At 35.1% G+C, this 14,016-nt stretch overlaps 1 long non-coding RNA gene across 2 annotated transcripts; it reads left to right on the top strand.

Moving 5' to 3' along the window:
• The first annotated feature begins 1,878 nt into the window (after positions 1–1,878).
• LOC147545417 (uncharacterized) lies at positions 1,879–3,532 on the top strand. 2 transcript variants are annotated; one of them, XR_015223404.1, is made up of 2 exons: positions 1,879–2,024; positions 2,930–3,532. It is a non-coding gene; the product is annotated as an uncharacterized LOC147545417 (long non-coding RNA). The 2 variants fall into 2 exon arrangements; XR_015223403.1 differs by having other exon boundaries at positions 1,880–2,056.
• The last annotated feature ends 10,484 nt before the right edge of the window (positions 3,533–14,016 follow it).

The following is a 14,016-nucleotide window of genomic DNA, read 5'->3' on the forward strand; positions in this document are numbered from 1 at the left end:
GTATGTTCTCACGAACAGACCTTGAATGGTCTACGTTTTTTTACCCAACGTTTTCATTCACTCGTTCTTGATCTAATGATTATTTTTGTAGATGGAAACCCAAATATTTACCACCTGTAATTGAAGTTCTAGGGTTTCGTTATCGGTTTTTCTTTTCTATCTCAGATCTAGTCTTACGCAACTCTTGTTTTATCGCAATAGTAAAGAAATTGCTAGAACTTTTGTCATTGATACCTGGGTTTTTCTTCGTCCAAGATATGCAACTTAAACTTAGGGTAGACAGGTTATGTTTTGTTGAAGTTGGTACATATTCTTGTTGTTTTAAGATCTACAGGAAGTGATGAGACATGAAAATGTCCTATCTGAATCTCTTAATTTGGGCTGGTTAGTTTATTTCGAGCAGTTACTCTGATGAATTGTCTCTTTCTTTTACTCAGGTATCTTTTACGGAGTTCGGTATGAAAAATGGTTAAAAGCGGGAGAAAGACGCACAAAAGGGCATTTTGGCCATTTGGAGATGAGGGTAGTCTGGTTATGTTGTCAATGTTGATACTCCAATGAAATATAGAGTCCAAGACGAATCCGTTGGTGAATACAGAAGTCAAATCGGAGTTCGGGCGAGAAAACTAGAGCAAGTCAAAGTTGGGATGAAAATCCGTTGATCAAATGTAAACTTGAGTGGTCCGTGACACATGGCGCGAGAGAAGGAAGTAGCCCAACGGTTTGGATCTTTCACGGGATAACTTCGGTCACGGAAGGGTGCATTTTTTGGATGACCAAGGGTACCGATCAAGAATTAAGCATGCAGCCGACCACAACTTCTTAAGATCCAACGGCTTAAAACCATTAGCATTTGTGGCCACATCTAAGGAGTTCTGCTGCACGTCCTTCACTGTCCCGCGAAGCACCATAACATCCTCGCTCTAAATAGCATTTCTGAATCTATTTAGAGCGAATTTTAAAAGCGAAGTAAAAAGTGAACGAATAGAAAGATGATACCTGGCGGAATCACATGATTTCATAGAATTATAGAGAACTTACACTTAGATCCTCAATTTCACCGTGTTTACTTTTGGATCCTTCCGCTATAATATGATCTGGACCGTTGAATGCCAACGGTCCGGATCATTTCTCCAAAGTTCTGATGGTAATTTTCTTCTCTACTTGCACTGTATTAATCCTATCAGATTTTCTATGGTTTCTTACTCAAATCTACAACAATGTCTAAGCAACAACATTTCTTAGATTTACACGAAAATGGGGATTCAAAATCATGGTTTTCTGGTGAAGATCAGTCATCTCCACTTCATCAAAGACCTATTCCTTCTTTCTCTAACAATGACAATGGAAGTAATTTTGACAAAGTACTTTATAAAAACCTTGTTGAAATGATACCTCTTGTTGAATCTCTCATGGTAGCTCTCTTTTTCTCTCTCTCTAAGAGTTCTCAATTTTGATGTTCTTCCTTTTCTAGTTATGGGTGATGATTTTTTCATAGCTGGATAATTTGAGTTGAATTGGATCTAGGGTTTATAACTTGGTTGATATCTTCAGTACATGCTACACAATGCTTCAGCTAAAAGAGCATTATATAGACAACTTCTTACTTTTACTCCATTAATTCAACTTATTATTTTCATTAATTTTAATGATAACATGAATAAGGGTTTTATTTTCCTTCAAACATGGCTATGTGGAGAGGAAAAGTGGGTCGTATTAATTAGGGAAATTTGGCCAAAACTCCCTAAAAAAATTAGGAGTTTGGTTAAAAAAGATCTATCAATTTTTTGTAGGCTTCAGCTCCCTAGCGCATTTTTGTAAATTATTAATTATAGGGAAAAGACAAAACTGACCTTATCTGAGAGAAAATTAAAACTCATTTGTTTTGATAATATTTCTCCCTTTCTCTCTCTCTCGTTCTTTATCTCTCTAACCCGAGCTTGTCTAGGGTTTTCAGACGAATCCACCCTCACCAACCCGAACGACTCTCTCTACTAGAGCTACTCCCAAACTTCACTCAACTAGTTCGTCTCTCTTTCTCTCTCTCTAAATTTGAGTACGTAGAATTTTATGTTGTATAATTAGTTCAGTTCCATCATTAGAAATGCTAAAGTTAAATTCTAGCTTGATTTTGGGTGGGGATGATCTCTTATGCTGAATCGAGGGTTGTTAATAGGTTTGATAAACTCATGTTCTTGATCATGAAATTGGTTAGATAACAACATTGGGAATTTCTTTTTGGATGTAGATGAAGTTATTGAATAGTTGCATAAGCCATGTTCTTGATCTCTTATGCTGAATCAAGTTAAATTGTTTTTCAACTGTAAGCATGCTAAAGTGTAAATGGGTTTGTATACTGATTGGGTTATCATCTTCTTGGGATTTTGGTTCTGATAGGGACAAGCAGCTATTTGCTATATTATCATGATGAATTAAGCTTCACTTTATCCAAATCAAGTACTAGTAGTAGTGTAATCATTTTCATTTTTAATAGGTTAGTTGTTTATCTTACTACCCATGTGTAATTTGAATTTATTTCACATCTTGCTCACTAGATGTTTGTAGAAATGCTCCACTGAATTGGTTATAGTTACATGCTAAACCTCTCTCTCTCTCTCATGTCTATAGTTATAATTTTGTTTTGCTTGCTAGATAATCAATTTCGTCCAATCCCAACATTTTTGCTCAACATGTTAAACCTTTGCTCAAAATTTTACCCCTTTGCTCGAAATCGTCGTCATCCCAACATTTTACCCCTTTGCTCAACCTTATAATAGACCTGCAGTATGTAGTAAACCTTATAGTAGAACTGCTTTCTTTTTCGAGCTTCACGGTCTTTGTTTCGGAGTGTCCCGCTTTAAGGAATAGAAGCACTATCTGGAATGTTTGTAGCATGGGTATTCATTTTTGTACTCTAATGATCTTTCAGGAACTTGGGTACTCAAGTCAAGAAAAGAATGAAGTTTCAGGAACATGAGTACTCTATTGATGTTTCAGGAACATGGGTATTTATTTATTTTTTTACTTTATTTGGTGTTTAGAGCTGAAGAATTGTTTAATAACATGCCAGAAAGGAATGAAGTTTCATGGACTGTTATTATTTCGGGTTTCCTCGGGAGGGAAAGATATAGTGACGCACTTCGATATTTCAATGACATGTTGTGTGATACTTCGGGTAAACAGAATGAAGCTGTTTTTGTTTGTGCATTGTCTGCGTGTGCTCGTCTCGGGGCATTAGATCAAGGGAAATGGATTCATTTTTATATAGATAAAAGTGGATTATTGCCAAGAAGTTCAAATCTTTCTGCTGCTCTAATTGATATGTATGCAAAATGTGGGAAAATAGAATGTGCTCAAAGTGTCTTTAATGGAACCTCACTGAGAGATTTCTTCACATTTACAAGCATGATTTCAGGCTTATCTGCGTTTGAATAGAGTATTTGTTCTTAATATTTTGATGAATGTGTTGAATATTTTAATGAAACTTTTATAGTTTTTTAATTTGATTATGTTGAGTATATATTTGATTACTTATTTGGTCTTATGAATTTAAGTTGCAGTAGTTTGCAAACTGATTTGCAGTGGTTTGCAAACTAATTTGCATTGGTTTGCAAACTGATTCGTGGTTTGCAAACTGATTTGCATTAGTTTGCAAACATATTTGTATTGGTTTGCAAACTGATTTGCATTGTGGTTTGTATTGGTTTGCAAATTGATTTGCAGTTGTTTGCATGTCTTCGCAAATCAGTTTCAATTTTTCTTTTTCTTTTTTAAGTATTCACAACATGTTTCGTTAAGTATTTTTCAATAGATGAAGGAAAGATTAAAATCAAAAGATTGAATCTTTTTCGAAAGATTAATTCTTCACATTTTTATGAAATTAAATGTTTTTAAAATTTCTACAAAAAAGAAAGGGGGCTACGCCCCCGACCCCCCGTAAAATAGCACGTAGTACAAATAGTTTGTAATTCGTCAAAATGTAAATACATGATGTACATAAATTGAGCTCGTTCGTATTGAAGGATGTGCAAGTATTAACATCTAAGTTGCAAAAGGATTCTAAATTTATTTGGTGACTTTGCAATCTGGTACACAGTGGTTTGCAATCTAGTTTGCATTCTGGTTTGCAGTGGTTTGCAAACTGATTTGTAGTGGTTTCCAAATTGATTTTGCAGTAGTTTGCATTCAAGTTTGCAAACAAGTCAGTTTCAATTTATTTTTTTTCAAAATGTTCACAACATGCTCACATGTTTTTTTAAATAATAAATGCAGGATGAGTGAAAGATTAAATCCTTTTGGAAAGATTAATTCTCCATTTATTATTCTATTAATTATTTCTAAATTTTTCCAGAAAAGAACGGGGGCTACGCCCCCGAACCCCCATAAAATAATATGTAATACAAATAGATTGTAATTCATTAAATATTTTTCAATAAATGCAGTGGTTTGCAATATGATAGATTTGCAATGTGGTTTGCAAACTGATTTGCAATGTGGTTTGCAAACTGATCAGCAATATGGTTTGCAAACTGATCTGCAATATGGTTTGCAAACTGATTTGCAAATTGATTTGCAAACTGATTTGCAAATTGATTTGCAAACTGATTTACAAACTGATTTGCAATATGGTTTGCAAACTGATTTCTAATATGGTTTGCAAACTGATTTCTAATATGGTTTGCAATATAGTTTGCAAACTGATCTGCAATATGGTTTGCAAACTGATCTGCAATGTGGTTTTCAAACTGATCTGTAATGTGGTTTGCAAACTGATTTTTGGACACAATTCAATCTTCATTCAGTATTTTATCAAACAGTTAGCGTGCATAAATATTAATCAGTTAACAATGAAAGTTAATCACATCTATCCAACATAAACAAAATAAACACAAAAATTTAAATTATCTAAACAATTCACCCAAAATGAGGTTAATAATGATTTAACTAAATCAAAGACTTGCTTTTAAACTTAATCTACAACTCTTTCTATTAGATTATACCTTGAAATACTTTGAGATTCTCCTTCTATTGAAAGTACATAAACCTTTTGAAGCCCTAACAAATTATGAAAGGGAATTAAAACTTTCTCTCACTAAAATTCTTAAGAAAAAACTAACTCAAAACTCTAAACAACTAAAGAGATTCAATCACAAAATCCTAAAATAGATTGTTGATCACAAAACCACGAAATCCAGTTCAACCATGTTGGATGAAAATCGCCCAAATCCCCCATTTTTTTGGTTCTTCGTTTTTGAGAAAGAGGCAACTAGTTCCTGATTTTGATTTCAAATTGGTTGTTTGGGTATTGTTTATTAGACAAAGGGCAAGTTTGACCTTGAAAATGCGGGTGTCTTCAAAATTGTCCTTGAGGAACATTTTAGAAAGTTATTTGGGTCCTAACTAGTTCCTGTATTAATTAACAGCCTTCCTACGACCCCCTTGGTATGAATAGCACCCTTCTAATATAACTGAGAACTCATAGCTATACTTCCATGAAGTCATAATAAAAAAGAAGTCATCATCACAATATAATTAGAACCTTTTTATATTCAACCAAGACCAGAGAGAGGGGGGTTTCAAACCCTAATAAAGTCAAATATTGAGGGTGAGAATATTAGTGGAATAGATGAAGGAGATGAAGAAAATAGTAGTAGTGGTTGAAGAAGTAGAGGCAGCTAAAACTGCTCTTCAATGGGCTCTTCATAATCTTCTTAGTTATGGTGATCTTATTATCCTTCTTCATAATCTTCTTAGTTGAAGAAGTAGAGGCAGAATTTTAGAGAAATGATCTGGACCGTTGGCATCATATTATAGAGGAAGGATCTAAAGGTAAAGACGGTGAAATTGAGGACCTAAGTGTAAGTTCTCTATAATTCTATGAAATCACGTCACGTGATTCCGCCAGGTGTCATCTTTCTATTAGTTCGCTTTTACAATTCGCTCTAAATAGCATTTCTCTTTCTGATTTTCTTATCTCCCCTCAAAAGGAAACTAGAGAGAGAATCAAACACCACTCACCAACTCAACAACGTGGGTTATCCATGGGAATTTAAAACCCAATAGGAAGCAATGGCCCTATCAAGCATCCAGATTCTCTTCTCTATCGTTATCTCAAATCTTTTTAACTTACAACAGAGAAGGAAAGATAAATAGAGGGAGATTTCTCTTGGATACAGAAAGATTTAGAAAAAGCAAAGATGAAGGAAAGATTAGTAGAAAGAGAAGGAAAAGAATGAAATACAAAAGGAAAGAGTGATGATCGGATATTTCATTGAAAGGGAGTTGCCGTTTCTTTAATATTTTCATTTTTCAGAAAGGAAACCAAGAGAGCTATTGTAGAAGATTCGACACATTTTTAGAAGGAAAAGGGAGAGCTTGGTTGGAGCTTCTGTTTTATATAAAACAGGGATTTGAGGAGAGCAAAATCATCTCGGTTGGGGGGTCATCCTCTCTGAAGCTCAACTAAAGAGAAATATTAGAGAGAGAGAGAGGGTGAAAATTCATCATTTTTTTATCATCATCATCATCATCATCATCATCTACTTTTGTTCTTTTCTTTTCTTTGTATTTCTTTATTTTTTTGAGAGAAAGAAAGAAACAGAGGGTTAGAGTGAAACAGAGAAACAAAGAGATAGAGAGATTTGTAGACAGAGAGGCAGAAAATTAATTAAAACCATTTATTTCATCTTCATATTTCTTGTATCTCTCTGTAATTGTTTTGTTCTTAGTTATAGGAGAGAACGAGTTTAGAAGAAAGTAAAAAAACAGTAGAGAGAGAGAGTGAGAGAAATCAATTGAGGAAGATGAGAAAAATGTCTGGAAAGTAATTTTCCCAAAAAGAAAAAACTTCCGAGAAGACGAGAAAATTATTTTCCTTAAGGGTGCGTTTGGCTGCCAGTGGGAAATTAGTGAGAAAAGTTCTGTTTTCCTCCCTATTTCTCTTTTATTTGTCATATTTGTTTTAAACTTTTATTATGAGTAGCTAATTCTCTATCTAGGGTAGATGATGAAACCATGTTCAAAATTTTAATCGAGTTTTAACGAAAACATCTCCCGGAATTAGGATAGTTCATTATTCGAAATTCTGAAATATAAAAAGAAAGTGATTTAATTTGTCTAAATATTTGTTCTTAAAAATAATTTTATGTGGTGAATTCAGAAAACCCATACTCTCCCCCATTTGAGTTCCTTGTATCATTTGTATTTATTTTCATTTTCGTTATTTTATTTTAATATTTTATTCATTTTAAAACCAAAATCAAAACATTTGAAAAATCTTATTACTTCCTAGTTTTAGAATAAGTTTAATTAGTCTCTGAGGAACGAACCGGTCTTTCCGGAAATATTACAACTTGACACCCGTGCACTTGCAGGTGTAGACCTATTTAGGGAAACTCTTTTTAGGCCCATCAGGAAGCAAGCAATTTAGAACCCTAATTTTTGTTGCTTCAATTAGTATTTGCACTTATATAGTGGATTTATTCACTAAACTTACTAGCTCATTGCTTTAATTGATCTATGTTCAAGGGTTTTACATCATTTCTTATGGGCTTGGGATTTATATCTTGAATCTTTTAGTTGGGTTTCTATCACCAAAGGTTGATCCGGAGATGTATGAATGGGGCTTCTTTGCCAACAAAAGGTTCAGATGAATTCAAGCCTTTCATCCACCCCATCCATCAAAGGTCTGTTCGTGAGAACAGACCCTCTCTCTCTTTAGATCTGTTCTAGAGAGAGTGAGAAAAGGAAAAAAAATAGAGAGAGGAGAGAGAAAATAAATAATTTTTTTTTTTTTTTTATGTTTGAAGGTCGCTGGCCGGAAAATTGACCGGCTGGCGACATTCGCCAGAGAAGATGATGAGGTGGCGAGAAGATGAAGTGGCAGAGAGAACAGATGAGATGGAGGAGAACTTTCAAAAAATGTATTCTGTATTCCCCATAAATGTTTATTCCCCGGAGAACTTTCAAAAAAATCTGGATTGGAGAATTTTCTTTATTCCCCAAAGCCGCTGCCTTTTCTAAAGGCCAGGACACAAGTAAATTTTCTGTTAAAGGGAGATGATAGATAGATTTTGTCAAAAGTTTTGGGAAACAAAATTTAATTTTTTCATCTTCGACAAATTGTGAAAACCATCTCCCACCATCACTGTTATTTCTCTATTTCTTCCGTCTGTCCTCTTTTCACTCTCTTTATTGGCACTCTGGTGAAGGGAAGGACCAAATAGAGAGATTTCCCTAATAGGTGATTTCTCGAAAATCAATTGGTATTTCGGCGGCTAAAGAGAGATCAAATAGAGAGAGTTCCCAAATGGAGAGATATCACCCAAAACCAGATGGTGTTTGGGCGATAAGAAATCTCCCTTTTGCTAGAACAACTAAAAAGAGAGAGAAATAGAAGAGGTGTTTGGGCGAAAAGAAATCTCCCTTTTGCTAGAACAATTAAAGAGAGAGAAATAGAAGAGGAGAGAGCAAAATAAAGGAGTGGAGGAGTAGGGGTAGATAGAGGAGATAGAGAGAGGAAGAAGAAAGGGGGGAGAGAGAGATATCGGTGGGTTGCCGGAGGTGGTTGTGGTCGGAGGAGGTAAACGTCGCCGACAATGCCTATTTGTTGATGATTTTTTTTTTTTGTCGTGGACAGAAAGTGGTGCTAGAGGTATGGGAAAAAAAGTAAACAAAAAATTTGATGAAAATTTTCCACCGGAAATTCTGTACTCAAGAGAATCTTCTTGTTTTCGAAGCTAAATATTGTGCGTAAGGAATCTGCCGAGAAAGAGAGAAAAAAGGGCCCGTCCGACCGAGAAGGATCTAGCGGACGGTCACGGACAAAAGGGCCTACCCGGAGGTCCGCCCGTGACCGACCGTCCGGATTACCCGCCCGTTTACTACTAAAAGTAAACCATTTAGTCCGCACCAAGTCCGGAAGAAGATTGAACATTAGATTTTGTAGGTTATTATTAGAGCCGTTGGAGTTCTTTCAGCCTGGGTATGTAACAGAAAAAACCCTAGACCTAAATCCTTTCATTTCTTTTTCTTCTCACTTCTCATTCTCGAATCAGCGACTCAAAGTCTGAAATTCTTAATAAAACCCTAAAATCTCCATGGACCTGGATGCGATGGAAGCTAATCCAGAATGGTCGTCTATTGCGTATAATTTGGATGAAGAAAAAATTATCGCCACCCTAATCGAATCTTTCTCGAAATCGCAACTTAAGAGCATAGTCAAAGATTTAGCAATGAAAGACATGGATCTTGCTCTATCCCTGCGTGAAATTCAAGTGGATGAGGTATATACGAAAATTATTGTATCTGGTCAGATGCTCAGTCTGAAACTCTGATGGATGTGTTTGCAAAGTTTGGAGAGATCCAAAGTTGTGAAGTATTCCTCGGATGAAGTGAATGGATCAAAATACGGTTGCATTACCTTTAAGAGTAGATTGAGTGTTATCAATGCCATGGCAGAACGGGAGAAACAAGTTGGAAGTACGATCTTTACCCGTAAATTTGCTGAACCTAGTATATAATTTTTTCTCCAATTATAGAAAAGTTTCATCATGGTGGTTAGGGTTCACTTAGAGCTCTAAGACTGAAGGCCATGCTAGTGCACACCAAGCATTTTTTTTTTGTTAAAAGAGTGCACACCAAGCATTGGTAGAACCGCACAAATTATGGCATTCCAATAATGAATTAAATATATTTATTAAAGAGGCACCCATGAAGTCTTCCTGCATGAAGTCATTGATTTTAACTTATTAACTTTAGTTGTATTAATTAAATTTAATATTTTACTTTTTATTATAAGAAAATCTTTTATTAAACCTTAAATTTTTTTTTAAAATTTTATTTAATAAAATATTTATCAACTTAAGATTCTTTATTAGACCATTAATTTTAAATTGTTTATATTAATATTATAATATTGAGGTAAGTCATATTATATTTAGATATACTATTTAATCTTTACCTTATTATCTTAATTGTATTAATTAATTCTAATATTTTACTTTTATTATAATAAAATAAAAAACCTTTAATTTTAAAGTGTTTATTTAATAAATATTTATCAACTTAAATTCTTCATTAGAAATTTATAAATGTTATATAATTTGGTATCAGTAAATAAATACTGTATTAAATATATTTATTAATTCTTCATTAGAAATTTATAAATGTTATATGTTGAAAGCTATTCCTCCCTACTCCCTACTGATTGGTATGGTTTCTAACGTTTATTAGTTTAAGAAGAAAGTGATTGTAGTTAGGAACCTAGTAGATCACAACCTATTATTCAATTTTTTCTCCAATCATTAAGAAATTTCATCATAATGGTTAGGGTTCACTTATAGCCCTAAGATTGAAGGTCATGCCCTATTTCTGTACAAACATCTTGAGAGTGCACACCAAGCATTGCTAGTACCACACAAATTATTTTCAACAACACATTAGTTTCAACTTCATACGGTGTGAAAATTTTATATGGTGGGAAACAAGGAGGGCATTTCACTGCAGCTCCATATAACTATCGTAACACGGTATAAAATCTATCGTATGGAACCAGATATGACCTTCAAATAATGTATTAAATAAATTTATTAAAGAGGCAACCATGAAGTCTTCCAGCATGACGTCATTGATTTAAACTTAATAACATTAGTTTTATTAATTAAATTTAATATTTTACTTTTCATTATAAGAAAATGTTTTCTTAAAACATTAAAATTTTTAAAATGTTTATTTAATAAAATATTTATCAACTTAAGATTCTGTATTAGACCATTAATTTTAAATTGTTTATATTAATATTATAATATTGAGGTAAGTCTTATTATATTTAGATATATTACTTGTATCTTATTTTATTCTTTAACTTATTATCTTAATTGTATTAATTAATTTTAATATTTTACTTTTTATTTATAATAAAATTGGTTATTTTATTAGACCATTAATTTTAAAGTGTTTATGTAATAAAATATTTATCAACATATAATTCTTCATTCAAAATTTGTAAATTTTATATAATTTGGTATCAGTAAATAAATAATGTATTAAATATATTTATTAATTCCTTTTCATGTGTTGGGACCAGAATGGAGTGAACAAGTTTGGTTTTAAACAAATTTAAAATCAGATCGTTAACCCAAGCCTAATGACATTACCATCTTGGCCTGGAATGTAAGGGGATGTGAAAATTTTGCTAATAAGAAACACCTAAAAAACCCTGACATTATTTCCCTCCCGGAGACTAAATGTATTAACACTAATCTCTAAAAACTCCTTAATATCCACACTAGCTATAAACAATATACGGTTGAACCCATCAACAAAGCAGGTGGATTTGCTCTTTTCTAGAACCACGAGTGTACCCTAGACGTTTTGGATGCCAACCATAACATGATTTACACTAGAGGCACTCATGTTGATAGTAGCTCTAAGTTTGAAGTGACGGGCTTCTATGGAAGCCCATACAAGCACAATAAAATGGAACTGTGGAATAAATTAAAAGAGCACCCCCCCCCCCCGCGCCAACAGTAACATGCCCTGGGTGCTCTTAGGGGACCTGAATAGTATCCTCCATCCCACTGATAAAGTGGGAGGTTCGGAAGTCCAACCGAGCCATGCGTCCAAAATTAACAAAATCATTAATGAGTTGGGACTTAGAGATACTGGCTTTACTGGACCCCCTTACACTTGGTCCAATAAGCAATTTGGCGGAAACCTTATTCAAGAGCGCCTCGATCGTGCCCTCTTTAACCATCAGTGGCTCTTGGATAATCATGACACCCTCCTAACCCACCTCCCAGGACTTGGTTCCGATCATATCTCTATTCTTCTCACCACCAAAATCAATACTAATCGTGGTCGCCGCCCATTCAAATTCATTAGAACGTGGGTGACCCACCCGGACTGCTTGAAATTCATTAAAAAAGATTGGTTGATCTCTCCTCTTTCCATTCAGACAAAACTCAACTCCCTTGCCATCAAACTCTCCAAATGGAATAAGAATGTTTTTGGGAATATCGCAGATCAAGGATCTCACTAAAAATATTCAAAATGTTAACGAGCATGACACCTACCACTTTCTGTTTGATCAACTCGAGGATCTCTACCATAAACAAGAGAGCATATGAAAAGAAAAATCCCGAAACTGTTTCATCACCCTTGGTGATCGCAATACCAAATACTTCCATGCTAAAGCGATCAACTGTAATAGGAAAAATCAAATCAACTCCATTAAAAGAACTGATAACTCCTGGACTGATGACCCCACTGAGATCGCTAGTATTTTCTCCTCTCATCTGCAGACCATATCTATCTCGGCCGACACCCAACTCTCTGATAATCTTCTCAACCTTTTTAATATCCAGATTAATACCTCCCAGAATAATATTCCCACCTCTATTCCTGCAGAAGAAGATGTCTAAATGGCAGTCTTCTCCCTAAAACCAAATGCGGCCCCGACCCAGATGGTTACCCCCTCTTCTTTTATCAAACTAACCGGGACACTATAAAGAAAGATATTCTTGATATGACAAACAAATTCTTTCAGTCGCCCCTCCTCCCTCTTCTTGCCAACCACACCCATATCTGTCTTATTCCGAAATCTAAAAGCCCACAAACTCCGACTGACTTCCGTCCTATTAGCCTTCTCAACACGACTTCTAAGATCATTACAAATATCTTAGCTAATAGACTGAAAAACCTCCCTGATCTCATCTCCCCATACCAAGCAACTTACATTCCTGAAAGAAAAATTATAGATAATATCATCATTAGTCAGGAGCTCGTTCATTCCTTCAAACAACTCAAAGGATCCAAAAGCTATTTTGGCCTGAAACTTGACATGTCTAAAGCCTTTGATAGAATTGAATGGAGCTTCATCGAAGCTATCATGAGAAAAATGAGATTCTGACAACACTGGTTAAATCTTCCTATCCTCCTCCTCGATGGCGGTCCTCATCAACAACTGCCCTGATCCTTCCTTCAATGTCAGTAGAGACATTAGACAAGGAGACCCCCTGCCCCCTTCTTATTAACCATTGCGACGGAAGGCCTAAACAGGCTTCTGGAAGACTCGAATTCCACAAGAGCCCTTCTTGGGCTTTCCCATACCCAACTCTACCATCACCATCAGACACTTCCTCTTTGCTGATGACTGCATCATCTTTGGTCGGAACACTCTGGACAATATTCATAATCTCAAAATTTTTTTTACAGACATTCAGTAAAGCTTCTGGCCAAATGATTAACCAATCTAAATCCACGATTTTCTTCTCCAAAAACTCACATCCTAAATTCAAGAGAATGATTATTTGCACTCTCAAAGTCAAGCAATCTTCCTCCATGGATAAATATTTGGGTCCCAACGTATTTATTGGCTCTAAGAAAACTCAAGCCTTCGCCTCCATCCTTTCTCAGATTCAAAGCAAACTGTCTAAGTGGCAAATGAATCTGCTATCCCAAGCAGGTCGCACGATTGTGATCTCCACGATCGCTGCAGCCGTTCCCCGATACCAAACGCAATGTTCTAGCCTTCCGAAAGGTATTAGCAACTGTATTGGGGCCACTCAAAGCTCTTTCTGGTGGGGAAAATCCAAAACTATCCACACCCTCAACTTGTCCAATATTTGTCTACCTCGTAAACTGAGAGGTTTAGGGTTGCGCCTCCCACAACTAGATTATAAAGCTTTCATTGGAAAGCTGGCATGGAGAATCATCAAAAATCCACAGGCTGGGTGCAGATCCTAAAAGGCAAATACTACCCTAAACACTCTAAACCTCCCCCGCCCAAACCAAACAATTCTTGGGTGTTGAAATCTATCTACAAGCACTTCATCCAAATCTCTAATCTCATCTTCTAGGACATTAATCGGGGTATTAAAGTTAACATTTGACATGATTATTGGATTCCGGAATACCCTCCTCCCATACATAATACCAAGAATGTCAATATCAACCAAGTGGTCCAACTCATTAATGATAATTGTTGGAAGGTTAATCTTATAAATCAAATCTTTA

The sequence above is a fragment of the Eschscholzia californica genome, unplaced genomic scaffold, assembly GCF_041429995.1.
Source record: "Eschscholzia californica isolate CP2 unplaced genomic scaffold, dmEscCali1.0.p SCAF_4, whole genome shotgun sequence".
Classification (NCBI taxonomy): Eukaryota; Viridiplantae; Streptophyta; class Magnoliopsida; order Ranunculales; family Papaveraceae; genus Eschscholzia; species Eschscholzia californica.